This window comes from Natator depressus, chromosome 1 (genome assembly GCF_965152275.1).
Source record: "Natator depressus isolate rNatDep1 chromosome 1, rNatDep2.hap1, whole genome shotgun sequence".
NCBI classification, from domain to species: domain Eukaryota; kingdom Metazoa; phylum Chordata; order Testudines; family Cheloniidae; genus Natator; species Natator depressus.
Genome location: NC_134234.1, coordinates 295,356,884 through 295,384,161, shown reverse-complemented (window position 1 = coordinate 295,384,161; position 27,278 = coordinate 295,356,884). Strand labels below are relative to the sequence as shown.

General features: G+C 40.6%; 1 protein-coding gene across 28 annotated transcripts in view; it reads left to right on the top strand.

Annotated features, from left to right (window-relative positions):
* Nucleotides 1-27,278, top strand: part of NRCAM (neuronal cell adhesion molecule) — a 290,661-nt gene that overhangs the window by 108,512 nt on the left and 154,871 nt on the right. For all 28 annotated transcript variants that reach the window (XR_012637593.1, XR_012637594.1, XR_012637595.1 and 25 more), the window contains exon 2: nt 9,511-9,601. The gene's annotated coding sequence lies outside the window, so the exon portion shown is untranslated. The remainder of the gene's footprint in view (nt 1-9,510; nt 9,602-27,278) is intronic.

Below are 27,278 nucleotides of genomic sequence, written 5' to 3'. Positions count from 1 at the left end.
AGTATATCCCAGAGAAGTATGATCACTCGCACACTCCAAAGCAGATCAAAATATCTTTTAAAAACTAAATTAACAATTTTAGTCTGGCTCACGTTTACTATACATTCAGATCCAGATAAGCAAAGCTGAATGTCATATTTTAAGATCTTTTCCCCAGTGATTTTATCTATGCCTTTTTCACAATCACTTAAATCAGCTGAAATCTTTGATTTTTTTTTCTTTCTTTGTATTTTGGAACTTTAAAAAAAGTTTGAGCTTTTGTGTGTGTTTGAGGGGGGATTGAAAAGGAATTTAAATAGATATACTGTGCTGTATCTTAGCATTAAAGATCAAATTGCCATCAGCTGATACTAAAATAACTATGAAATGTCATTGAGTTTAACTGGGGTACTGTGTTCTGTCAGTTTCATTACAACCTAATTTATATAATAAAACACCACTATAAATGGTTGGCAACCTATTTTTGAATTGCACGAAGTGTTTAGGAAGTCTTTTGGTTGGCTCATCATATATATTTCACTTAAGTAAAAGCTACCCTTTATAAGAGACTTTCATTTGTAACAGTTTACCATCTGGCTCCTCTGCTTGACCATAGTATGCCTAGCTTTAAAGTCTGTTATGTACCGAGAACCGAAAGCATTGATTTGGTTATTATGTTAATGCATTATGTGCAGATAGACCACTGAAACTTTGAAAACATTTATATTTAAAAAGTCATCAACATCATCAATGTCATACAGAATTTTTAAACTCTGCTATCACACTCCATTGTTGCTCCATTTAATTGAATGGGGAGCATACTCTGTGGTATCTGAGTGCCTTGAAAGTCCAAGATATATACCTTAACATACTTAAAACCACCTTCACCAAACAAGGACACTCCACCAGAGAAGTAGATCGCATCGTGGAAAGGGCCATCCAATTACCCCGAGAGAACCAGCTTCAATTCAGAAATAAAACCGCACACCCATATGGGGTATCATGAAACAACTATAGCCCATACTTGATGGGGACCCCATCCTGAAAGAAATATTTCCTGAATCCCCACTTCTGGCCTGCAAACAACCCCCACCCTCTCCAAGCTCAACAGCAGAAGCAAACTCCCCTCAGAGTAGGACCACACCAACTCACAGCTGCACCAGATCTTGCTCAAACTACAGATGCAAAACCTGCAGACACATCTCCACTGCTACAGTAGTCAACACCCTCCACAATACACCTTTCAAGATCCATGGGTCTTAAACACGCCTATCACAAAATCTGGTGTACCTCATCCAGTGTGCTAAATGCCCCAACAACAATCATCTGGCTGAAACCAGATAATCATTATGCTCTTGAATGAACTCACACAGGGAAATGGTAGAAGACAAAAACACTCTAACACCTGTGTGTGAACACTTTTTATAAAGCTAACCCTCTATACCTGACATACCAGTCCTCATCCTCAAAGGAAATCTGCACAATGCTTTCAAAAGATGAGCCTGGGAGTTTAAATTCATTACTCTGCTGAACATTAAAAATCATGGACTGAACAGAGACACCGGATTTATGGTTTATTACAACAATTTGTAACCCACTAACCCCTTCTATTTGTCCTAGAGGTGTTAACGAACCACTTTACCTTAAATGGTCCCTTACAATGTTACTCCCTGTCATTTTCATCCATTTCTAAGTACCATCAGGGCCGGATTAAGGCAGGGGCTTTAGGGGCTGCAGCCAAGTGCCCCAGCTCAAGAGGGGCCCCACAAAAATAAATCACAGGCAGCGATTTCCAGCTCCGGGCCGCTAAAAGTCCTGCGGTGCAGTGGGGTGCTCAGGCAGGCTGCCTGCATGCTGTGGCTCCACACCACTCCCGGAAGTGGCTGGCTGTTAGCATGTCTCTGTGGTCCCTGGAGGGGTTGGGGGGAGGCGGCTCTGCATGCTGCCCCCACCCCCAGCACGATCCTCACAGCTCCCATTGACTGGAAACCAGCCAGTGGGAGCTACAGGGGTGGCGCTTGTGGGCATGGGCAGCACACGGAGACATGTTGTCTCCCTCCTCCCAGGGGCCGCAGAGATGTACTAGCAGCCACCTGCTTCTGGGAGCAGTGTGGGGCTATGGCAGGCAGGCAGGCAGAAGGCCTGAGGCCTGCTGCGCCTCTGGCTGGGAGCCACCTGTGGTAAGCACCTCCTGGCTGGAGCCTACACCTCATACCCCCTCCTACAACCCAGTCCCCTGCCCCAGCCTGCTTCTGCACCCAACTCCCTCCCAGGAAAAAGTCTTGCACATGGGGCCCCCACAAAATCTAATAGCCCTGGGCCCACAGGAGAGTTAATCCGGCCCTGAGTACCACAATAACAACAATTATAAAAATTAAATATCTTAACAGAACCAACGTTAGCTGGAGGCCTCAGGAAATTAAATTATATAATTATATAATTAAATTATACTTTTTGATATTGTATATTTTTCGTTATTATTAATGAAATGATCAGAGAATGGTTGTACCAGGCTAGAGCATGTGCTGGTTTGTTATAGTATTTATTTATCTGCCTTATGTCATCATGAATTAACCAATTTATACATAACACACCAAGAAGATGCCATACAAAATGAAGGGATGCTGTTCTACGTTGTGATAAAAACAAACTGTAGCGGACAAAGCTACTGAAGAATCAACTATCACCTCAACCTGTTCTGAATTTGGACTAAAAAGAGAATGTTTGATCCAACAAACCTCTTCTGGAGGGTCTTCCATTGTCCTGGCATGGGTGAAAAAGAAAGTTCAATAGAGGCAAAGAAGTTACTCACCCTTGAGGTGGAATAACTTTCCACTTCAGATGTGGAATCGTTAGGCTAATGCTGAAATAAGTAGATCTGTCCGTATACCGGATTTGGTGATAATTACTTGAGAAGCTTAGCATATCACTCCAAAAGCACAATAATATTTTGGATAAACTTCTGAGGATATCAGTTCCGTAAAAAATGTTAGCATCTTGGAACAAATGAAATCCTGATATCTTATTATTCATTATTGGTTTTATTTACTGTTTATATTGTGAAAACACTCAAAGATCCCAGTTAGAATCAGTATTGTTCTAAACAAAAAGAAAGTCACAGGCAGTTCTTGCCCCAAAGATCTCACAATCTAAAATGAGAGGGAGGGTAGAGGATTTAATACTTCTATCTATCCCTCCCTCTCATCTCTCTCCCATTGAAATCAATGGGTGTTAGGCGCTTAGATGCTTTTGAAAATCCCCCTGGGCACCTGTAAATGTTTAGGTGTCTGAATACCTGTAAAAATCTTTCCCTTAGGCACTTTTGAAAATGTTGCCAATTGTGACTCCCATTTAAAAATAATGGAATGTGGGATAGTTACAGGAGAAGGTGAGTAAGTAGGATTGAGGGAGTGTAAGAAGGGAAAGAACACAGGGACACAGATTGGATGGGGAGTGGAGAGAGGAAAGAGGTGTGAGAGGAAGAAGGGGAGGAGAGTAGAGGGCAGGAAGTGTGAAACCAGCATAGGAGGAACTGAGATGAGGAAAAGTAGGAGGATGTTGCAGCAAGCAACAGATCAAAAATCATATCCAGAGTGCAAACTGCAAAAAGCAGCCTTCTGGGAGATGGTAAGAAGCCACAGATCTGAGCCTCTCCACTGCTGCTGTTACTGCTTTCAACTCCAGCTGTTGCTTGAAAAGTTTCTGCTACTGCTGAGGACTGGCTCTCCTCTGGGAGGTTCTGCTGTACTTTCATCACCCCACGTAAGTGAGTAAAGTGAGGAGAATGGAGTTATCCCAGAGGGAGGAGTTCCCACACTGAATCCCGAGTCAAAAGATGAATTAACACACAAACCATGCTTTTTTTTTTTTAAAAGGTGTAACGCAATAATTTCACCAATAGTGGCAGGTGTAGGGCCCAATCCTGTAAACCCTTAAGTATTTGAATAGTCTTACTGAAGTCATTAGAACTATGTGCATTAGTAACTATATGCACTTGCATATGTGTTTGTAGAATTACCGCCTTTGTACATTGAATTGCCCACATACTTGCCAGGTACTTTTCTTTTGCCTTCTTCAGAAGCATCTGGTGTTGGACACTGACAAAGACATGATACTGAACTAGACAGTCTGATCGGATGTGGCAGTTCTTCTTCTAGTACTGGTCCCTATGTGTAATTCCACTGTGGGTATGCATATGCTCCATGGAGCTGAGACTGGAGATTTCTAGCAAGTAGTGTCCATTAGTCCGCACCCACATAATTGTTCTCTTCATGTTCCATACTGAAGGTATAAGGGGTGGCAGACCGATCCCTCTCCAGGTCCTTCTTTCTGCTTCATGGTGCTGACTGGTGAATCATAGGTTTCAGAGTAACAGCCGTGTTAGTCTGTATTCGCAAAAAGAAAAGGAGTACTTGTGGCACCTTAGAGACTGACCAATTTATTTGAGCATAAGCTTTCGTGAGCTACAGCTCACTTCATCGGATGCATACTGTGGAAAATACAGAAGATGTTTTTATACACACAAACCATGAAAAAATGGGTGTTTATCACTACAAAAGGTTTTCTCTCCCCCCCCCCCCACTCTCCTGTTGGTAATAGCTTATCTAAAGTGGTCACTCTCCTTACAATGTGTATGATAATCAAGGTGGGCCATTTCCAGCACAAATCCAGGGTTTAACAAGAACGTCTGAGGAACGGGGGGCGGGGGGGTGTAAGGAGACATTCTTAGCACACAGTCTTAGCACAGTATGCCATTACCTAACAAGCCAGAGACGATGCCAACGTCAGCCATGCAGTGTTGCAGTCAGCTTGTCCTTGAATGCCGAGCTCACCTTCTGTGCAACTGCTTGTGAGTCATCTACATTGGAAAGGACATGTGCAAGCACTCAAAGAAGAAAGAACGGTTACTAACCTCTCTGTAACTATTGTTCGTTGAGATGTGTTGCACATGTCTTTTCCAAGACCTGCCCACTGTCCCCTCTCTCCGAGGGTTGGTAAGAAGAAACTGATGGGGTGCTCCAGACAGCTCCAGCTGAATTTAAGCCCTTGCTGTAATATAAAGCAGCATTTCTGTAATCATATTATTTCTTACAAAACAATCTAGTTGTATATTACATATTTGAAAGTCTTCTTCTGAGCTTTTTAATAAATGCCATCACTCACCCTTACTCAATTATTCATCTACGCTTCAATTGCTCCATAGAATTTCAAAACCAAGAATCAGGTTTTAATTTACATGTTTAAACCTCTAGGGTGTAATCCTGGCCCCTCTGAAATCACTGGGAGTTTCACCATTGACTTCAGTGGGGTGAGGATGTCTCCCCATGTCACTAACATCCTTAATACTGACAACTCTTATTCTTTTTAATGTAGGTTTAATCAAGTATTGGTCTGTAGATGTTTCAAAGCTCATCCCATTGCATAATTTACTTGGATCTTCAAGCTTTTGATTAGCTCTCTTATAAGAGACAATTAAGGAAAAAATAAATAACTACACAGTAAAGGGCTAATTCTTGTTATGAATTATAAGTGAGTTCATTAGAAGGGTTCTAGAAGCCTCATTGCAAACAGTTGATCTCCAAAGTAGATGGAAGTTAATACTGACCTAACCAAAGGGTTGACACTTTGACCTTTACCCACATCAGTTCAGAAATTCAGCAGTTTGAGTATGCTCTTGTTTCATTCCTGTTTCTTTTCTCACAATTAAATGGGAAAAACTGAAATGAATTAAAATGGATTACAATGCATACAAGGCTGTAGACCATATTTAGTTTAAAAGGTCATCATGTGGGAAAACAGAAATCGTTTGGGCAAGATTAAGAAAAAAAGCCTTAAAACTGGTCAGTGAAGCTGCACGTGTTTGGCACGCACAAAATGAACATTCATTTACATCAGTATCTATATGGTCCAGATTCAGCAAAGCACTTAAGCACCTGTATAACTCCAAGCACAGAAACAGTCCCATTGACTTCACATGCTTCAGTGCATTGCTAGATTGGGAGCTATGTGCATGCAACATTTGAGTGCAAGTCTGGAAGTTGACTTTGGAAAATTAGATCCTCTCTGTTGTAAGTGGTCCAGCTGAAATATATGAACATTTGGGTTTTTTGAACATGGCATCGAAATGGAAGGCTGTCTGTAACCGTGAAACTAAAGACACATATCAGTCTTCCAGAGTTACTAGACTTGCTTTCTCTCTCTGGTTTTTGATTATGAAGGGACCACAAATTCAGTTTAAAGAACATGTCAAATGGTTACATAGCTGTGAGCAAAGTAAAACACCTCTAGGCTAGTGCTGAGAAATAAATCAAGGTTGTCAGGTCACAGAACAGTGTAACAGCAAAATGGACTTAAACAGGAGGTGAAAGAAATGCAGATGAATTATCATGTGTGACCAATGGTATCAAATTGAATGAAACTAAAACAAATGAACTAAGTCACTGAAAGGAGTTCTGCATAGTTTTAACTTTTTATAAGTCTCTTCTGTTTTAGTCTCCTCATTTGTAATCAGAAATGCAATGAGATGCAGTAAGTTGTACATCTGTAATAATCTCTCTAGAAAGGAAATAAAAATTGATATTGTAATTTTAATTATATTAATTGTATCATTTAATTATATTAATGATATTATATTGTACTGTGACACATGGCCTGATCTTGCAGACATTGCTGGGAATAAGCCTGGCAAGTGGGACTGCTCATAGTTGCAAGCCCGGTTGTGTTTGCAATCTGTAAAGTCACATTTCAGAACTCACTGCACTCACAGTGAGAGGCACGTAAGCTCCTTTCTCACCATTTCAAACATAATAGATTTGAAAGGTCAACTCAGCTTGTATTTGGTTTGATTTCTAGTGAAGAGACACTAGAAAAACAGCAGAAAGAAAACAAATCTGGTCACAGTAGCACCTCTACTTTATGAACTAGTTGGGGATTGAGGAGTGCATAAAACAGAGACGTTCATAAAATTAAACATCTCAGAATTACAGTTGGTACAGTGCATACATTGCAGCATGGTGCATTGTTCACTTCTTGACTTTCAGACCCACTGCGCAGTGATTTCCAATGCACTGAGCTCATCGGAATGTGAAGTGATGTTATCTTGTTCTTCATCGACATCACTTTCCTTATGTGATTTCCCTCTCCCCCCCAAATTGGGAAAAATTCATGAAACTTGTTATTCATAAGATTGCTGTTCATAAAATCGAAGTTCTGCAGTAAATTATAGGTTTAAAATTTTGATGAGCAGGTGGAGTGAAAAAATAATACAGAGACTGTGGAAAAAGGATCAGAAAGAAGTAACTGAATTAAAAAAATACTGTGCTTGCTTTACTCCTGTGACTGAGTGCTCAACAGGACAGGCTGGGGAGACCATCAGGGTGCTGATTACAGCCTCCTCATTCTTTGGGCCAGCTGGGGTCCTGACAAGAGGTAACAGCTCTATATTCCACTGATGAAGGGTCACTGTAAACACCTGTAGAGCACAGGCGTGGAAGCACAGAGCTCTAACACAGCTGCTCCACATCCTGCTTACCGGTGACATGCCCCCTCCTGCCTCCTATGTTGGGAGAGGTTGAGAAACAATACACTTTTATCAGCAAGAACTTTCCTTCTAACAAGCGAGTTCTTTGCTGGCCAGTTGCATCTACTGTCCAGCCCATCTGCACTTCCGAAGTGGCACGAAGGAGTTGGATCTCATTACGGAATCGTGTGTGTGTGTGTGTGTGTGTGTGACCCATTTTTGCCGGTGTAACTTTTAGAAAGTTGTTCTAGCCCTAAGACATAGTATAAGCATCTCTTTAACTTTAAAAAAGTTTGTTTTTCAATTTGGATTGTCATTGGAGGGAGGAGGAAATGGGCTTAAATTATGGGGAGAAATGGGTGAATAATTCTAGTTGAAACATTCGGAATAATTGAATGTGATTTGAAAAAAACCCAATTCTCCCCCCTGTGCCCTCATGCCTAATCACAATCCACATAGCATTGCTTCAAGTTTTCACTGTTGAGCCAAAAAGTAACTCTCAGAGAACAGATGTAATTATGAGGTTTTTGATCTACTCATTGAAGTCTTTGAGACAGTATCATTAGTGAGATTAAACTTTTTAGAAAGTTTTCTCTGTATTTTACATGCTTCACTAGGTAAAGAAAAGGTTTTAATCAGGAAAATGCTTTGCAATTCTATGCAGACATTTTTCCCTCTCCAAAACTCCATTTATTGAAGCATTTTACTAATGCACTGTATTACTAAAGGACAGCTGTACTTCCCTCTCCCCTCCAGTATCTGGGATTTCTAGGAAATTATGTATAAATAGTTGAATTCCTGACTTTTAAATTATTTAACTATAGCCTTGTGTGTATCAGAGCTTTCAGTGCAGATGTTAGTCTTTCTTTATTACAGATATTTTGAAAGTAAAGAAGAATTTTTTTATTTCTTTACGTCAAAATGCTGTCTGCTACCCCAAAATGCCAGAATGTAAAAAAAGAACAAAACAAAAAGGAATAAAGTTATTTTGGTGTTAAGGTACAGAGTTGAGACGTTGTTGTTATTTATATAGTTCCTAAAGTTTGCTGTTTGCTTTGCAAGGTAGTAAAACAGACACAGTCCCTGTCCTGAAACGCTTACAACCTAACTGTAGTCGTGACACAAGAAAAAGGAACAAACACCTGGGTATAGGTTTGATGGGGGGGGGGAATAGAAGGCATATATAAGATCAAATGGTTATTCAGGTAACATGTATACATGTCTTATTGGTCTCACAATATGTATATCAACACATTTCCCTCTTCAGTGCTTTTAGATCAGTCATTTTCCTGCCAAGACCTTAAATTTTGCCTGATTTTTCTTTATTTTCTTTATTATTTATTATCTCTTTATAGCAGAACCTGATTCCTGAACCCTTGCTGCAGAGCCACTGTTTTTTTAAACACATTACATTGCTCATCATAAATAAAGTGCCGCCTTACCTTCAACCAGCCTCATCCTCATTCCACCATGCAACTCTCCTCTTCCCTCCACTTCAGGTGTTGACCACAGTTTCCCTTTCAAGGCCCTCTCCCAACCCACATTCCCTTCTCTCATCTCAAATCTTTCTCCCATTCATAATGAGCCAGTAATACAAGAAATCACAGGGCTGTAGGGAGGCTATTGAAGCTCTAACAAGTAGCTGCTTTATATTGCTGATGAAGCAGTCTCTACCTCTTGCGGGCTAAACCCTCACCTGGGACATAGAGGGTGCACTTCTGCCCCACGTAGTTGCAAGTGACCATTGGGACTCAGTGCTCCTGTATGAAGGGGAAGAGAAAATCAACAGAAATATTAATTCAGTCCTTACTAAAACACAGTTTTGAATATAATTTCAATCCACCTACATTGAACTTATTGTGGCAGGTATGTCAAGACATATCTCTGACAGGTCTATCTACTTCTGTACTACAATTTTAATTTCTATTTTGTAGCAGGTTATTATTTAACATGATTCAGTGAGAAGGGATATATACCTATTTAAATGTCTCGTTCTCCAATTTTTTTTCCAGACCAAGCAGTAACATAAAGAAGTCCCAAGAGATAAGAAGGAAAGAAAAACAGAGATACAGATCATTGTGCTCTGAAAGTATTTGTACAAAGGTAGGACAGTTTTTATTTTCTTCCTAAACATTTATCTTCTTTTACCATGTAACACTAGGTGAAATCGGATCTCATGGCATAAGATACCATGATTGTGTTGTGTTCATAAAATGATACATCACATTCTGTATTAAGTTGCATTTTCAAGTTTGGCATAAACAGTTTGTGATGAGTAGAAACTAAAAAATGTAAGTTTTTCTAGTTGTTAAAGAGCTCAGATCAAATGTATTAAAAAAGAAAAGCAGACAAACAGTGTCCCATGGCATCTCATGTTTAAGAAATTACACTTAATAAATGATGATGTTCGTAGCTGGGCAAAACAGGGAACAAACTTCAGAACAAGTCATACCAGGAAACAAATGCTCCTCTGAAGATATTGAAGTTCGAAGATTCTTATTATGCGAGTAAATACAATTTTTTCCCCCCTCTTCCACACTCCCTTACAGTTTTTGTTATGGAGCCATCCACTCATGGGTTCTTCAGTCCCACAGTTTCGGTCACAAAAGTAAAAAGCCTGTTTTGGAAGTTTTGAAGTTACTTTGATTCTGCTTTCTGTTCTTTTTGTATTTGCTCTGCACAGGCCTTTCACCACTAAGAAGAGATAGCATTGCTAGAATTCAGCAGTGGCTGCTGAATAGACATCTGTGTTTTAATATATGACTTTTGTGAAAGAAAACTCTTATTTTGGGATCTTGAATACAGTAGTGTCCACCAGAACAGATGCTATCTATGTTGTGCAGTTCACAGGCGTGGGTAGCTGTACAGACATTTCACTCTGATTTGTGTGTTTCAGATTTTTTCCCAACTTGATGAACTGTACAGTAGACTTAAAACAAGGAAAAGAAAGTGATAGGTAACAAAAAACATTGACGTGAGCCAAATGGTGCTGCTGTTCCTAAGAGTCAGCATTCACTGCATCTTTTCTCTCTAAAGGTTTTATTTTGTACAGTTCAAGAATCGTGTCCAAAATGGTACCAAGTCATTCATGAGCTAAATGCAGTTCCATAAAAGTCAACTGTTACCATCATTTTTTGAAGCTAGATTGCTGTCTGAAAAAAACACTATTAAAGATGCTCAAAAGCTCATTTGGGTGGTAACCAAATGTTCTCTAGGAAGTCTTCAGGTCCTCTGGCTTTGCTGAAGGCTGCTTTGATTCACTAGGGTCTTGAGTTCCTGTCACAGTGCCCTTGCTGCCCAGTTGAGACCCTGTTCTCTTGCTGGGCAATGTTGCCATGCAGCAGATTCCCTGGGGCCATATGGCTGAGTTACAGCCAGCCATACCTAAGCTGACAGCCATTTGAATGTTGAATTGGCTCATGGACAGGTGCCTGCTCCCCAGCAGTGAGGTGGTCTGGCCTTCCTCTATGACTCTTACTCTCCCTGTGCCTTGCTAGTTGCTTCTACAGTTAGAGCTCTTAAATCTTGATGCTCCTTAGAAACAACTTAGATAGAGAGGGATGATGCATTATCTTCTTTTGGCAGGGACCAGTACCTTACACTCGGACTTGTGACTGTAAAATGCATAGTAGCATGAAGACCTGGGAGAAGGGCAGAATCTGGGGGGAGCATGTGCTGTTATAGCAGAAATAAGGGAGAGACAAGACAGAACTGGTGGGGATGCGAATCAAATCAGTATCTTAGATGTCTGTATACTAATGCAAGAAGTATGGGGAATAAGCAGGAAGAACTCGAAATGCTAGTAAATACACATGACATAGTTGGCATCATGGAGACTTGGTGGGATAATACGCATGACTGGAATGTTGGTATAGAAGGATACAGCTTACTTAGGAAGGACAGGCAGGGCAAAAAGGGAGGAAGTGTTGTCTTATATATTAAAAATGTATACACTTGGACTGAGGTTGACATAGAAATAAGAGACAGCCCTGGTCTGCACTAGGTGGGGGGGGGGGGTCGACCTAAGGTACGCAACTTCAGCTATGCAAATAGCATAGCTGAAGTTAGCGTATCTTAGGTCGACTTACCTGGCCATGAGGATGGCGGCGAGTCGACCACTGCCGCTCCCCTGTCGACTCCGCTTCCGCCTCTCGTGAGCTGGAGTTCCCGATCCGGTGGGTAGTGAAGACCTGCCCACAGACTTGTTGAAAGTCTCTGGGCAAGCATAAAAGGGGTAAAAAACAAGGGTGATGTCATGGTAGGGTCTACTACAGACCACCAAACCAGGAAGAAGAGGTGGATGAGGCTTTTTTTAAACAACCAACAAAATCATCCAAATCACAAGACTTGGTGGTGATGGGGGACTTCAACTACCCAGACAGATGTTGGGAAAATAACATAGCAGGGCACAGATTATCCAACAAGTTCTTGGAATGTATTGGAGACTATTTATTATTTCAGAAGGTGAAAAAAGCTACTGGGGGTAGGCTGTTCTAGATTTGATTTTGACAAATAGGGAGGAACTGGTTGAGAATTTGAAAGTGGAAGGCACCTTGGGTGAAAGTGATCATGAAATGGTAGAGTTCATGATTCTGAGGAATGGTAGGAGGGAGAACAGCATAATAAAGACAATGGATTTCAAGAAGGCAGACTTTAGCAAACTCAGGGAGTTGGTAGGTAAAATCTCATGAGAAGCAAGTCTAAGGGGAAAAACAATTGAAGACAATTGGCAGTTTTTCAAAGAGACATTATTAAGGGCACAAAAGCAAACTATCCCATTGCGCAGGAAAGATAGGAAGTAGGGCAAGAGACCACCCTGGCTTAACCAGGAGATCTTTAATGATCTAAAACTCAAAAAAGAGTCCTACAAAAAGTGGAAACTCGATCAAATTACAAAGGATGAATATAAACAAATAACACAAGTATGTAGGGACAAAATTAGAAAAGCCAAGGCACAAAACGTGATCAAAGTAGCTAGGGACATAAAAGGAAACAAGAAAGCATTCTACAAATACATTAGAAGCAAGAGGAAGACCAAGGACAGAGTAGGCCCATTACTCAATGAGGGTGGAAAAACAATAACAGAAAATGTGGAAATGGCAGAGATGCTTAATGACTTCTTTGTTTCGGTTTTCACCAAGAAGATTGGTAGTGATTGGACGTCTAACATAGTGAATGCCAGTGAAAATGAGGTAGGAACAGAGTCTAAAATAGAGGAAGAACAGGTCAAAAATTACTTAGACAAGTTAGATGTCTTCAAATCACCAGGGCCTGATGAAATGCATCCTAGAATACTCAAAGAGCTGACTGAGGAGATATCGGAGTCATTAGCAATTATCTTTGAAAAGTCATGGAAGACGGGAGACATTCCAGAAGACTGGAAAAGGGCAAATATAGTTCCCGTCTATAAAAAGGGAAATAAAGATAACCTGGGGAATTACAGACCAGTCAGCTTAACTTCTGTACCTGGAAAGATATTAAGAGAAAATAATTAAGCAATCAATTTGCAAATACCTAGAAGATAATGAGGTGATAAATAACAGTCAGCATGGATTTGTCAAGAACAAATCATGTCAAACCAACCTGATAGGTTTCTTTGACAGGGTAACAAGCCTTGTGGATGGGGGGAAGCGATAGATGTGGTATATCTTGACTTTAATAAGGCTTTGGATACTGTCTTTCATGACCTTCTCATGAACAAACTAGGGCAGGGATCGGCAACCTTTGGCACACAGCCCATCAGAGAAATCCGCTGGCAGGCCGGGCCAGTTTGTTTACCTGCAGCATCTGCAGGTTCAGCCAATTGCAGCTCCCACTGGCCCTGGTTTGCCGTTCCAAGCCAATGTGGGCTGTGGAAAGCGGCATGGGCCGAGGGATGTGCTGGCTGCCACTTCCCGCAGCCCCCATTGGCCTGGAATGGTGAACTGCGGCCAGTGGGAACTGCGATCGGCCGAACCTGCGGACGCTGCAGGTAAACAAACCGTCCTGGCCCATCAGCGGATTTCCCGGATGGGCTGCGTGCCAAAGATTGCTGATCCCTGAACTAGGGAAATACAACCTAGATGGAGCTACTATAAGGTGGGTGCATAACTGGTTGGAAAATCGTTCCCAGAGAGTAGTTATCAGTGCTTCACAGTCATGCTGGAAGGGCATAACGAGTGGGGTCCTGCAGGGATCGGTTCTGGGTCCAGTTCTGTTCAATATCTTCATTAATGATTTAGATAATGGCTTTGAGAGTACACTTATGTAAAGTTTGCGGACGATACAAAGCTGGGAGGATTTGTAAGTGCTTTGGAGGATAGGATTAAAATTCAAAACGATTTGGACAAACTGGAGAAATGGTCTGAAGTAAATAGGATGAAATTTAATAAGGACAAATGCAAAGTTCTCCACTTAGGAAGGAACAATCAGTTGCACACATACAAAATGGGAAATGACTGCCCAGGTAGGAGTACTACAGAAAGAGATTGGGGGTCATAGTGGATCACAAGCTAAATATGAGTCAACAGTCTAATGCTGTTGCAAAAAAAGCAAACATAATGATTAAAGGTCTAGAAAACATGACCTATGAGGGAAGATTGAAAAAATTGGGTTTGTTTAGTCTGGAGAAGAGAAGACTGAGAGGGGACATGATAACAGTTTTCAAGTACATAAAAGGTTGTTACAAGAGGAGGGAGAGAAATTGTTCTTCTTAACCTCTGAGGATAGGACAAGAAGCAATGGACTTAAATTGCAGCAAGGGCAGTTTAGGTTAGACATTAGGAAAAACTTCCTAACTGTCCGAGTGGTTAAGCACTGGAATAAATTGCCTAAGGAGGCTGTGGAATCTCCATCATTGGGGATTTTTAAGAGTAGGATGCACAAATACCTGTCAGGGATGGTTTAGATAATACTTAGTCCTGCCTTGAGTGCAGGGGACTGGACTAGATGACTTCTTGAGGTCCCTTCCAGTTCTATGATTCTATGACATAGGTATATGATGACATGACTACACAATGAGATGGTTTGATCAGTGTAAACAAAGCTACAATAGATGCCTATTAGGTACAGAAACACATGGCACTAGTAATGGCTAGACATCAAGAAATAGAACCTTGGGCATCACTATGTACATGGGAGAGGTGGGAATTGATTTCAGTGGAGCTGCAAGACAAAACCACCCTATAAGCTTTAATCAGCTTGACTGTATGCAGTGGGATCCAATCACAGGCAATGGAGAAGTTAGGGGGATCAGAGTTTAGCCCTTTTCTCTCATCAGTCAGCCATGGCAGCCTGCCTTGTGGCCTTTTCCTCTAGCTGGTCTGTCCTAATCTGCATCTTCAAAGAGTGTCTCACCCAGACATACGCCCACTTTTTCTGTCACACTGAATCCTGCTGGCAGTGTCCGTCTGCCTCTGTGAAGGAAATGTTTCTCCATTCAGCATTTATTTAAAGGGACACAGGTTTTTGTTTTTTTTCAATTGGCTAATTGTAAAAATGCATTTGTCTGGAAGAGCACCTTTTAAATAGGAGCCATTTAAAATAATAAGCATTTAAAATAATCCTTTAAAAATTGTTAAATAGGTTTTATACTCCCTTATTTATATTTAGAAGGGTCTTTTAAGTGGGTCTAAAATGAGCATATAGTCAGACCTTTTCCCAGCCCCCTTTCTCTTTTTGCATAATGATGTTTGCTGCTGGTGCCCATTTTCATTTTCAGCTATGCTGCTACTATTACTGGTAAACACCTACTTTCAGGGCCTAGAAAGTTCATGTACCATCAGCAAAACAGTAAAACTAACTAAACACAGAGTGGTGACAAAACCACAAAGCAAACAAACTAAAATAAGAGAGGGAAAAATATTTCTCTAATCTATTTAGTTAATAGAAATCTTAATGGCTTACTTGTAGGTACACTAGTAGGTACAAATAGAAATGTGATTTTCAAATCAATAGTATTCCTTTAAAAAGAAATTGAAAATGGTTTACTATTCTAACAAAACTGGCTCATGACAAACCCTCTAGCTAATTTTCAAAAACTTGACAACAAAAATCCTCTTTTAAAAGTTGTGTATGCATTTTTCAACACTTCTGTAGCAGTGAAAAGTACAGTAGTTCTTAAATTTCAGCAAAAAAGATGGTGAAATGATGCTTTATAAATCACAGAAAATCTCACTAAGAAACTGTCGGCATTTTGAAAAATGAGAGAAATTGACTGAGGAATGATGATTGTTTTTTTAAAGAAAAAAAAGAATCTGAGCTGCCAATTTATCCTTTGTGAAAGCAAAAGTTTATAGAATGAGGAGTACTTGTGGTACCTTAGAGACTAACAAATTTATTTGAGCATAAGCTTTCGTGGGCTAAAGCCCACTTCATCAGATGCATGCAGTGGAAAATACAGTAGGAAGATATATATATATATACACACACACACACAGAACATGAAAAAATGGAGGTTGCCATACCAACTCTAACGAGACTAATCGATTAAGGTGGGCTATTATCAACAGGAGAAAAAAAACTTCAGTGATAATCAGGATGGCCCATTTCAAACAGTTGACAAGAATGTGTGAGTAACAGTAGGGGGAAAATTAGCATGGGGAAATAGTTTTTAGTTTGTTTAATGACTCATCCACTCCCAGTCTTATTCAAGCCTAATTTAATGGTGTCCAGTTTGAAAATTAATTCCAGTTCTGCAGTTTCTCGTTGGAGTCGGTTTTTGAAGTTTTTTTGTTTAATAATTGAGACTTTTAGGTCTGTAATTGAGTGTCCAGGGAGGTTGAAGTGTTCTCCGACTGGGATTTTGAATGTTATAATTCTTGAGTCTGATTTGTGTCCATTTATTCTTTTGTGTAGAGACTGTCCGGTTTGGCCAATGTACATGGCAGAGGGGCATTGCTGGCACGTGATGGCATATATCATATTGGCAGATGTGCAGATTAACGAGTCTCTGATAGCGTGGCTGATGTGGTTAGGTCCTATGATGGTGTCCCTTGAACAGATATATGGACAGAGTTGGCAACAGGCTTTGTTGCAAGGATAGGTTCCTGGTTTAGTGTTGTTGTGTGATGTGTTGGTGAGTATTTGCTTCAGGTTGGGGGGCTGCCTGTAAGCGAGAACTGGCTTGTCTCCCAAAATCTGTGAGAGTGATGGGTCATCCTTCAGGATAGGTTGTAGATCCTTGATGATGCGCTGGGTAGGTTTTAGTTGGGGGCTGAAGGTGATGGCTAGTGGCCTTCTGTTACTTTCTTTGTTGGGCCTGTCCTGTAGTAGGTGACTTCTGGGTACTCTTCTGGCTGTGTCAATCTGTTTCTTCACTTCAGCAGGTGGGTATTGTAGTGTAAGAATGCTTGATAGAGATCTTGTAGGTGTTTGTCTCTGTCTGAGGGGTTGGAGCAAATGCGGTTGTATCTTAGAACTTGGCTGTAGACAAAGGATCGTGTGGTGTAGTCTGGATGAAAGCTGGAGGCATGTAGGTAAGTATAGCAGTCAGTAGGTTTCCAGTATAGGGTGGTGTTTATGTGACCAGCGCTTATTAGCACTGTAGTGTCCAGGAAGTGGATCTCTTGTTTGGACCGGTCCAGGCTGAGGTTGATGATGGGATGGAAATTGTTGAAATCATGGTGGAATTCGTCAAGGGCTTCTTTTCCGTGAGTCCAGATGATGAAGAAGTCATCAATGTAGCTCAAGTAGAGTAGGGACTGTCAAAGTTCCTTCCCCACTCTGAACTGTAGGCTACAGATGTGGGGACCTGCATGAAAGACCCCCTAAGCTTATTTTTACCAGCTTAGGTTAAAAGCTGCCACCACCAAAGTGTTACACAAAGAACAGGGGAAGTGCCCACTTGGAAATGTCTTCCCCCTCCCCAAATCCCCCCAAGCGCTACACCCCCTTTCCTGGGGAAGGCTTGATAAAAACCCTCACCAATTTGCATAGGTGAACACAGACCCAAACCCTTGGATCTTAAGAACAATGAAAAGCAATCAGGTTCTTAAAAGAAGAATTTTAATTAAAGAAAAAGTAAAAGAATCACCTCTGTGAAATCAGGATGGTAAATACCTCACAGGGTAATCAGATTCAAAACATAGAGAATCCCTCTAGGCAAAACCTTAAGTTACAAAAAGACTCAAAAACAGGAATATACGTTCCATTCAGCACAACTTATTTGATCAGCCATTTAAACAAAACAGAATCTAACGCATATCTAACTAGATTGCTTACTAACTCTTTACAGGAGTTCTGACCTGCATTCCTGCTCTGGTCCCGGCAAAAGCATCACACAGCCAGAAACCCTTTGTTTCTCCCCCGCTCCAGCTTTGAAAGTATCTTGTCTCCTCATTGGTCATTTTGGTCAGGTGCCAGCGAGGTTATCTTAGCTTCTTAACCCTTTACAGGTGAAAGGTTTTTTCCTCTGGCCAGGAGGGATTTAAAGGTGGTTAGCCTTCCCTTTATATTTATGACAGGGGCGTTAGGGGTCAAGAGCTGAGGAAGCGTTGTTCTAAGTCAGCCATAAAAATGTTGGCATACTGTGGGGCTATGCGGGTACCCATAGCAGTGCTGCTGACTTGAAGGTATAGACTTCATAAAACTTTCATTTATTAAATAATAAAATATATTACAGGGAAAGATGTATCTGAAATTAAAACATTTTTTTCAATAAAAGTACTTTCAGGTTCTGATTTATTTGAGAATCTTGGGTAGTGACATTCTAATGAGCAAAGCGTGACTGATTCTAATGAGCAGAAACTGACTTCAGTTCTTGGGACCACTTGAGTGTGTGTGAGGGATTTTGGATTGATTGGCTTTTTTTTACCTTAAGTGCATGGAAGCATGAAAGCACAGGGTTCAGAGACTGTAAAAATAAATTAAATTCACTGGACCGCGTCCTGCAGCTGCTTGCTTGGTAGCTCTGTTGTAACACATTTCTTCAAGATGGTAGATGCTGAAGGAGGAATAAAAGGAATATATTTTACCCTCAGTGGAATGGCTGATACAGTTTTCATAGGTGATAGGCAGTGAATTAGACTTAACACAATTTTATGCCACAGTTCTGCCAACCCAAACATTCAAAAATCGTGAGTTAACCCCGCATCGTGTAAGTGGTGCAAAACATCTTGAAATTATTTTTTGAAGTTTAAATAGTGTTTTTTGATCTGTCTGCAGATTTTTGAACCCCCTATGCACTCCTCCACTAGGTGTGCATAGTTACAGCATTGACATCTCTCCCAAAATTATTGTGAGTGATGCGATTTTGGCTTCTCTGGCAGGAGCTCTCATTAGAGGTCCCATCCAAGATCAGGACTCTGTTGTACAAATACAAAGAGCCAGTCCCTGCTCTGAAGAACTTATAGTGCTAAGCATAGTGATGGTTGTGTGACATGGGAGCAGGAACTGGGACTTGCCAACCTCCTGTCTTATAGGGACCAACAAATATTTAGTAGAAGGGAACAACTTTTAATCCTTGCTGAGCTGGGAACGGCAGTGTTGTCATTTCTTGTGTTTTTTTGTGAGTAACAGGAGTTTTGCTGGAGCTAGCACCAGTTTCCTGGTGATGCAAACGCTCCAGGCCTGGAACAAATTTGAGCCTTCAGATTGGCTGCATGCCCCATTTGCACACCTCCTGGGACAGAATAATCAATCAGAGCTGCTGTAGGCGGAGCTCCCTCCCTCTCACTGCAGCAACCCAAAGCTGTTCTCACAGGTGCGGGGGAGAGAGCAAAGAGCCAGGCTGCTCCACTGCCACCTCTCCCCCTGTTTTCCCTGGAGACAAGATAGTGCCTCTGCTCCTCCCCCCACGCTCCTCCCTTCCTGCAGCATCCAACCTATGAAGGGGCAGAAAGGACGGGAAAAGCCCTTGGAGTTGTAAACATGTTTTTACCCTACATCAGTGGGACTTAAAGACAGATTTAAAGTTGAGCACCTGATTAACTGTCTGCTTATGCCGAATCACAGCCACAGCATCTGACAAACTTGCTTGACTTGATGTGTAAAGATATTTAAATCAATATTAGTAAAAACACCATACTACTTAAATCCCAGATAGCCTCTATATTTTGACTTCTTTTTCTTTTCCTGTAACAAACATCCTCCTACCTTTTCCTCCTCAAGCTTTTTCTACTCCTCTGACTCCCACTGAAATGAGTGATTTTTGCTGTTAACTTCAGTGGGGCCAGGATTTTGCCGTTGCTGGCTTAGTATGTGAAAAGAATGCAGTCAGGTGCAATAGGTTACTCCTGATTGCATAATTTTAGTACTGTTACCTTGCCTGAGGGGGAAGCAATAGGAACTGAAGAGAGACTGGGGAAAGAGATGTAGATCAGAAGGGTAGCAGGAAAGAAAGGGTGACCAGACAGAGGAAAGGTGAAACACAGGGCGAAGCGTAAGATATAGACTGTCTACAACAGTGGAGGTTGTAAACACAGGACAGATGGAACAAAACACGTGGGAGTGAGGATTAGAGCAGGAGGAAAAACCGCCCTACTCCTCTCCCTCCCTTTACATTCAGGAGGGTGGAGGGAACACTTCATATAGAATTTGAAATGCACATTTATTGTGGGAGCCAATGGATTTAGAAAACCCTCAATTTTGGTTTTTAAGATATTGAATATGGTATATTAATCCCTGTTTAAAGAAGTAGAGCTGCCATTCAGGAACATTTCTAGAGAGGCATTATTGCTCTTTACTTCTTCATTTCACTCTCTCATTTTTTTTAGTTTATTGTATTTCCTAAAATTTATGAACGGCAGATATTTTTATTGCTGAAATTTCTGCAAGCTTGAATGAATTCTTTGTATCATAAATATCTGAAAGAATCAGGAGATTGTATACTAGACATAGGATTAATTTTGCCTAGAGGGGAGAGATTGGAGTAAAATATTTTCTAGTTATGCTTGAAATTTGGGAGGAAAAAAAGATAATTAGGTGATAAACTTCTCGACTAAGGTGAATTATATCCTAGAATTCCAGTGAAGTACCATATTAAAAAAAAATCACCATAAAAGGTAGGATTATTTTACCATAGCATCGCAGCCCAGAGACAGGCAGGCATCCAAATAGAGGCTTTTTGTTACTCAGTCTTGGCCAGGCATATATTCAATGGAATCTCTTCTCCCTGAGGCACAGATTCTTATATAAAATTAATCCAAATGTCTCTTTGAGCTGCCAGGCCGGAAGCAGGGCTGCCCCTCCCCCACCATCCTATTTCAAAAAGAAAAGGAGGACTTGTGGCACCTTAGAGACTAACCAATTTATTTGAGCATGAGCTTTCGTGAGCTACAGCTCACTGAAACCCATCCTATTTCAGTGATCCTAATGGATCCTCTGTGACCGCAGGGGCTGGTCCTTGTAGCATAGTAAAATCTTAGTGCCCATAGGGATTGGGTGGCTCATAAACATCTAGATATAGTTAATACCTAGACCTTTGGTAGAGGAAGCTCTGTAAATAGATTTGGGCCTATAATACAGAAGATTTGGAAATGCTGAATTTGTTTAGAATAGTCTGCATACGTGTAACTTCATGCATGAGTTTCCTGAAGTGGCAAACAAAAGAGAATCAGTGAACATCATAATTAATCCAAATTTCAGAAAAGCTTTTGATACTATACTACACAAAAGATCAATTTACAAGGTTAGTTAGAAAGGGACCCCTGGAATGGATTATAGAAGCATACAAAAGACAAAGGATCGCAGTTCAAGGTGGAGAGAGAGATGAGCTGGTTTGTGCAAGTGTCTCTATTTTTTTATTATTTTGTTTGTAAATGGGCAAAAAAGGATGCAGTTTCTCCAAGGGCTACATTTTCTTTTTGAAATTGTAGAAAAGTTAGCAAATATAAATGAAAAGACATGCTAAACTCAGATGATCTAGACTGATTTATACTGCTTGAGTTCATGCAATATAGCATAGAGTAATCTTGGATAATGAGGCTAAAGACTACAAAGAATTTAGTATTTTGTGTGTCCCATCAGCATTCAAAGCTGATGTCCTTTCGCATAGAATATAGCTAAACCTTTAACAGAAGGAACATTTTAACAAACTTGTATAGTACTGTATGTCTAAATAGGGAGAATAATACAATACAGTACATTAATTTTAATTTTGAATTAATCTTTTAAGCAAATTGTATCCCAAATTGTTTATGCCTGCAAAAGTCAGTTGTGCATTGTAAACTACTGAGCATAGATGGGCTGTAAAGGGCTGATATTTATAGTGAAACTAGACATTTCTTTAAAAAGCTATTGCTCACAAAATTGACAGTTCAGGTTTAGATCCCTAAAGCTATGTGTACACTGGCAATTGAATGACAAAACTTTTGTCTTTCAGAGATGTTAAATACCCTCCCCTCCCCCTGAAAGACAAAAGTTTTGCTGTGACAAGTGCCAGTATGAACAGCGCGTTGTCAGCAGGAGCGGTTTCCTGCCAACAACGCAAATGCCGCTCATTGGAGGTAGACGTTTTTTGTCGTCAGGAGAGCCGACAAACAGCAGCTACACTGCATGACTTTTAGTAGCATGGCTATTGCAACACAGCCATGTCGCTAAAAGCTGTGTAGTGTAGATGTAGTCTACGTCACACTTTGAGTTGGCTTCACCGTGATTCAGAAAACTCCCACCAAACCCTAAACTCACACAGTGCCTACATTTTCAGTGTAAAAGTTCCCTTGGCACCTAAGTTTCTGCCTGTGAGTATGTGCTTTGCTGCCTCACTAGTTGTCCAGGTAGCTCTCTCCCACCTAAGCTCCAGAGCAATTCATGAACCAGGGAAGATAGGCAGGGGAAACCTAAATCCCATGTAGGGCCTGATCTGGTAATTGTACTTAGAGGCTGCCTACCAAATTGGGTCCTATTCAAAATCTAGTGGGGTTGGAGGTGGTCACGGTGATGGTGCTGACCTTATAACTTTTAGCACAGTTAGCGCACTCCCCTGGGAGGTGGGAGACCAGTGCTTGATTTGTAATGAAAGAGGTGCAGGGGCTCAAGCAATTAGATGCCAGGGCTCAAGCAATTTATATTACATTCATAACTGATGCAGCAACCCCAGAGGTGCCGGCCCTATGAACTGCCAAGCCTAGAGGGAAAGGGGCTCAGCCCTAGCAAGCTGTGACACAAATTAAGCACTGTGGGAGACCCATGTTCAATTTCTCCCCTGAGCCTGGTGGGGAGATAGAGCTTGAATAAGGGTCTACCACCTCTAAGGAGTGTGGGCTGACCACTGAGAAATAGGTTATTAGGATGTGGGTTCCCTTAGTCTCTTGTTGAAACTATTCCACTGTGGGTAAATAATTAAAAAGTCATCGGATCAGGGGGACTGGACCCTGGATCTCTCACCTACCAGGTGGGTGCCCTAACCACTGCTTGACAGAATTGTTCTCTATGGACCAGAGGCTCTCTAATTATGTATCCACAGTGCAACAGCTTCACCAGGAGAAGTTGAGGAAACCCCACATCGGAATATCCCCTAGCTCAGTGGTTAGAATACAGACTGGAGAAGTGGAATACCCCTGTTCATATCCTTTTTCCCCTTCTGCCTGAAGGGGGGCAGAACTGAACTTTGGTCTCCCACATCCCAAGTGAGTACTCTAACTACTGGGCTAAAAGTTGTAGAGTTGGGTGGTGGAGGTACTACCACCAGCTGTTATGTGTGGAGTTAGGTGCCTGCTTAAGGTATTATCACAAGAAACACCTTAGGTGCCTAAACTGCCTGACTCCAGGAGATGGGTTCCTGGTTGTGAATTGCAAGCAGCAACATGGGGATGGGTGAGTGGCTGTCTGAGTGGGGATGGAGGGACACCTGGACGGGGGGTGCAAGGACACATGGGGGTGCAGGGACTCATGGGGACAGGGGTAGATGTGCCTGACTTCATGGGGGATGCTCCCTAATAATCCCTCCCCCCCCCCAAAAAACCCAAACCTGTTCCATACTTTTCCCACCCATACCCAATAGCCCTCCAAGTTCACACCCAGGCTCCTTCCCAGCAATTACTTCCCTCTCCTCCAGCTCCTCCATTATCCCGACTCCCACAAGCTCTTGTACTGCTTCTGAGGAATGTGGGAAATAGGTTTCTGTATTGTAGTTTAAATGAATTATTACTCAGAGTTCTCTATTAATATGCCTAGTAAGGAATCTATTTGTAAAAATAAAAACATTTCCTGAATCTTTTTTTTGGTCTGTATTGTTACATACATACTTGCTGACAGGTATTCTGAAATAAATGACCAAAAATAATTGAAACTGGTGCGATTATATTGTGTTATTTTGACAAATAAAATATGCAGAATTTGAAAATGTGTGCAAATTTTTAATTTTTTGTTACAGAATTTTTATTTTTTTGGCGCAGAATCCCCCCAGGATTATTACATATTTGTCATTTATAGCAACTATGGTCCAGAAGCTTTCACTTAGTCTGGTTCACTGGCTGTTTACTCACCTGTGTTTTGCTGAACCCAGCATTTCAAGACTCATTCATTATACATTAGTAATAAACTGTATCATTGGTGATTAACATTCTGTATTGTAGTAAGAACAAAGTATATTTGCTCTGTAAAACAATTATTTCCAAACTAAAAAGGTTACAGGGAGGTTTGTCTTGTCAGGGAATGTTTACAATCCGATTTTGTTACAATTTAAGTTTATGTTCTGTAACTTTTTTTTCTGACACGTTAGTCATGCTTTTGAATTAGCCAAGCTGCATTTTTTTATAAAGTCTTGCACAATTGTATCAGCTCTTTGTGAGGAACTTTAACTTGATCTTTTACTGCTTTCTGCCTTTTTTTCCTTAGTTCTGTAGAGTATAACTTTCAAATAATTTTGAAAGACCTCGCTCGTTTTAGTTCCCAGGTTACTTGCGTACTTTTGTTACATAAATTTGAAGTCTCTTCACTTTCACTGTGGCAAACTATTTACATCAGCAAGAACGATGTAGCTGAGGGGAAAGAATAATCCAGAGGAAAAATGATGTTCATATAAGAGTTTTGGCCAAAATTTTCAAACTTTAGTGCTTAACAGTTAGGCACGTAAATCTATATTCAGTCACCTAAATAAGTGGCCTGATTCTCAGAAGTGCTGACCAATTGTCTTCTGTGAGAGTTCCTCCCCTTTAATCCAGGACTGAGTTTAGTTTAGAATCCCAGTTTAGTCAAAATTAGATTCCATCGCTGGTGGCCCACAGAGCCTCTCTATCCACCTTACGGACTGTGAAAGATGTATAAACTATGCCATACTATTCCCCCTGGAGTCTCTAAGGGCTAGTCTCTACTTGAAAGTTTTACTGGGCTGTTACATTCTCAAGAAGTACTTCAAAGGAACTAGAGATAAATGAGGGGTAAAAATAGGCAGGCAGGAATGGACTTTATCCAGCCAGAGAAAAGAAAGAAAGATGTTGCAAGCACAACTTAAAGCCTGCAATGTGGACTGAAGGGAGCTCCTACTTCCTCTTCGTCTCTCCCAAAAAAGTCTTTAGGTTTTTTGTTTTTTTTAATGACCTAGTCTAGCTCACATATTCATCCCCACTTGTCAATAGATGTTTCAATAGGCTTCTCCAATCCTATAGCTGGAGTAACTCTTTCAGCCTACATTGTTTCAGCAAGTACTGAAGGCCCTCAGAATCTGGAGCTGTGTAATGTATGAAGATAACTTACTTGCACAAGTTCACTTCCTCCAAGTAATTGTACAACTTGCAGATGCTCAACTGTGTTTTGGACATGGGGGCACAATAATATACAACAAGCAAACTGTTCATCTGAGTCTGCTTGCTAGAGCTAGCACCTGGTCTTACAGGATATGCACAGCTCAGGATAGTTTTAATTCATGAAAGACAAATGAATTTAATTAAGAATAATATATTTTAGCATTTTCCCTAGATTCACCACCATTCTTTTTAAAATTTAATAGGATCAACGTAGCACAATATTTACTAGTGAAGCCACAAGGGATAGTGGATAGTATTTTATTCTCTTTAATGTTTCTTACCATGTTCAGCTTACATTTTTTCTTAAATATTTTCTATTTCACCCTCATATAAGTGGGTCACTGTGTTACAGATCTGTTACTGTCTTGAGTTTGGGTTGATTGAATTTTTCATGAGGTGCAAAGTTGTGAAAGAGTTAAGTAGGTCATTCATGGAGAGCTGATGAAAACTGTTTACACCGTCATCATATATTGGTTGTATGGTACACATTTTAACAGGAAGTCATTTTAGAATTTTGTTAGTGTGTTTTAAATGCTTTCGTGTGTGTGTGTGTGTATTTTCTCGTCTCCATTATTTGAGAGTTTACTCCAGTTAAAATTTCACCATATTGAAAACAAAAGACTAAATTAAAAAAATTTAAAAAGCATAACACAAAAGATGCAGTGGAGTAGACTCTTCCCTTGATGGATATGCATGGCTTACGTACATTAGAAGGAGTTATCTTGAAGTATTTTGGGTAACACTAAAATCTCTTTCATACATGCTTATTTAGTTTATTATAAATCTAATAAGATGTCTTTGGGATGTGAATATGCCCATTTAGAAGTGAAGTCAGAATCCTGGGTTATGATTTTAGGACCCTATTCAGGAAGGTACTTATGTATGTGTCTGACTTTAAGCATAAGAGTATGCCTATTTACTTCAGTAGGCATAGTCACATTATTAGGTAACTTAACAGTTGAAGCCTTAACGATCAGTCAGGATTGAAACATGGTTACATTGTTAAGTTTATTTTTTGTTGACTAAAGTTAGAGTTATATAAGATTAAATCAAATCAATGAGAAGATCCAGGAAGCTAGAGAAGTGTAAAGAAATTCTGTGTTACGCCTTGGATTCTGATCAGTGACACACTTCTGAATTCTGGTCATTCACAAAAACTGCTGGTAGGAAGAAAAGGCCCCTCTGCGTGGTGATGTGAAAAGTGGAGGTGGGGTATAAGGGAAGGCCATGCCTGAATTCTTTTTTTGAGTAAACAATGAAGTTTTGTTCCCTTCTCCCACATGACTCCCCCAAAACAATATCTAGTGTGAAGCACAGATGCAGTTCACAGAACCTTCACAAAGTGTGCTACTTGTCAACATTTAACTTACGACCTTGTGAAATGACTGTACTCACTACAAAAATATGCTTTGTTTAGTCAGTTGAAAATTAATCACAGGTTTACGTAGGCTGATTTTGGTTTTGACTGATTTCCAGCACTGATGCAAATATGACTGGCAACTATACTTAAAACTGCAAGGAAACTGTAGCAACTTCACATATGTTGAAGCCAAAGCATACCCCTGGATATATCTGATATTTGCTCACTGCTCTCTCAGAATTAAGTTATTAGAAATACAGAGCCTGATTCTGCAAACTACTGCTTGCATGAATAGTCTTTAATCATGCAAGTAGCCCCAGTGAAGTTGATGAGATGCATAAGTAAGTACTGCTGAATAGGATTTGGCCCATGGATTCCAGGGGTAGGCAACCTATGGCACGCTGCTGAAGGCAGCACACAAGCTGATTTTCAGTGGCACTCACACTGCCCGGGTCCTGGCCACCGGTCCAGGGGGCTCTGCATTTTAATTTAATTTTAAATGAAGCTTCTTAAATATTTAAAAAACCTTATTTACTTTACATACAACAATAGTTTAGTTATATATTATAGACTTATAGAAAGGGACCTTCTAAAAACGTTAAAATGTTTTACTGGCACATGAAACCTTAAATTAAAGTGAATAAATGAAGACTCGGCACCCCACTTCTGAAAGGTTGCCGACCCCTGGATTAGACAGAAACTATCAAAATCATTTTAAAAGCCCACCACAAAGAATTTTATTTTTCTTAGTGAAACA